Here is a 2,189-nt window from a genome sequence, read left to right as displayed (position 1 = left end):
AGGCCCTGTCACCCACGCGATGATCTGATGCACACACGACTCAACTCCCTGCGTTTTTAGAATGTGTTAAAGCTTTGCTTATATTTCCTAACCTACAGGTTCTGCAGCAGTTGCTAAAAGAAGCCAACAACGGCTCTTAAAAGGCTTAAAATGTTGCCATTTCTGGCTGGTAGGCACTGCACGATGTGAGCTACGCCTTGCCTCCTACATATTGGGTGTGTCGTCCCTACTAGACCTTCCCATTCTTCTCTCTAAGCATTAATTCCTAGGTGTCTACATGAAAGACATGGAACATTTACCTGCTCAAGCCACTGTGAATTCGATTAGAGACTAAGTAATTTCCAGACAACAGTACTACTACGATGCACAGTAATGGCATTGATTTGTGTGTGTGTGTGTGTGTGTGTGTGTGTGTGTGTGTGTGTGTGTGTGTGTGTGTGTGTGTGTCAGTGCATATTTTTTCGAATGTAGCCTTTCCCTGAAATCTTTGGTGGTGTTTTCAAGGGAGTAGGTTATGGGACAAGGTGTTTGGTCTACTGGGATTAACCTATGGAAATTTAATGCCTTGAAATGCCTCATTCAGAAGTATGCTTTTGTTTTGTCATCCTTGGTCAAGGGCCATGCTAGTCCTCCTTGTATCGTTCCAACTTGAACTAATGAAATTCCTAAACGAAGCCACCCTATGACCCCACACGTGTAGCTTGGCAAAGAAACACTCCCTCTATCACTAGTTGGTTGAAAATAAGTGAACTGCATGAAGTTTGGAAACAGCAACCACGGAGCCCGCATCCATTTAATATAATTAGTAATATGTGAGCTCTAAAAGCATTACTGTTCCACGCGACCGCCTAGGTTCGACTACAGACACTAGTGTTTAGTCTGAGCCTGATGGTTTTTCTTCTGGCTGCTTTGGGTGTATTAGTACTCGTAACAAACTGCCAGTTTCAAGTACGGCACCTATGGAAACAGCCAAAGAGTACTAGGTTTTGTTCATAAAGGTATGAAACAACTTCTCATCAAGGTATATATGTGTAACCCTGTTTGCGGTTACGCTTACCTTCCCGCTCTGTCGCAAAGTTTCAACTGCGCATGCATCCCGTCCCTAGCCTGTTGTTTAGAATCGTAACTTATCAGTAGGTTGCGTCTAAAGAAAATTGTCCAGAAGGTCTTAGAGCTAGTTGGGCTTCCGCAGAGTAATCGGTATTGGGTGCCGGAGTCACGGCAAGTTCAAAAGTTATTGTCGACATAGGCACTCGCACACTTTTCCCTTTGGTCTTGTCTTACATTGCCGCAAGCTGCATAGCTCGCGCATATCACATAATGGAGCAAACTAGTGTTTACCCTCTGGTGTTGATCCATGTCACGTCCCTTCTTGACGTTCATCGTCTGTTTTGTGCTGGTCGAGTAAAACCGATAGCACATTTTGCCTTGCCCTTATTTATATTACACATAAAGGGTCACATCACATGTTTTTAGCTCCGCATACCAAAAAGTAGCAGCCACAATGAGCGCAAAAAGCATGACATGTACGCAAGCGTTTGGCTGTGGATAAACCTCGTTACCCTATTGCGAGAACAGCAATTCTTAATGTTTTCTTGTGTTCGATATCGTCCAGTTTTCGACTGAGCGGCTATTTTCGTTGAATGAGTGATGGTGTTATCTAACCTCAAGAGACAAGTAGATTTTTTTAGTAAAGTATACAACGGTACCCATATACGGTATGCAATACAATTTTTCCCACTACTCGCTTCGTCTAGTGTGGCAGCTAGTATGAATGTGCCGCCGTAGTCATCCTTAAGGCATACGAAAGGAAAACCGGGCTCTGCTGGTACTGTAGGTGTGTGAAGCATGGTTTACACCTAAGGGTCTTGTCGCTGTGTGTGCTTGCAAACTGTGTGGGACAGCTGTCTTATAGGTTGCCAGCCCGGCGGGGTTGACCCCTAATTGTCCTGCAGAATCAGAGAGCACTGAGGCTGATGTCTCGTGCAGGCGAAGGAGGAAAGTATATCGATTCGTTAGGTGACAGCTTTTGTGAATACACTGATAGGTCTGCTGGAAGGAGGTTAAAGGCTGTGCTACAAGAAACCGGGCTCTTAGTTAACGTAGGAACTCACTGGATGAATGAGAGGACGAGCTATGATGTAGAGATATAAAGGACTTTTATAATTCGTCGATGGTTGCGGATAAAC

At 44.4% G+C, this 2,189-nt stretch overlaps 1 pseudogene; it reads right to left on the bottom strand.

The window, feature by feature from the left end:
* Positions 1-581: 581 nt before the first annotated feature.
* LOC113146464 lies at positions 582-677 on the bottom strand (annotated as a pseudogene).
* Between the last annotated feature and the right edge of the window lie 1,512 nt (positions 678-2,189).

The sequence above is a fragment of the Cyclospora cayetanensis genome, unplaced genomic scaffold, assembly GCF_002999335.1.
Source record: "Cyclospora cayetanensis isolate NF1_C8 unplaced genomic scaffold, CcayRef3 CcayRef3_contig_314, whole genome shotgun sequence".
Lineage (NCBI taxonomy): Eukaryota > Apicomplexa > Conoidasida > Eucoccidiorida > Eimeriidae > Cyclospora > Cyclospora cayetanensis.
This window is presented reverse-complemented; position numbering and strand designations above follow the sequence as displayed.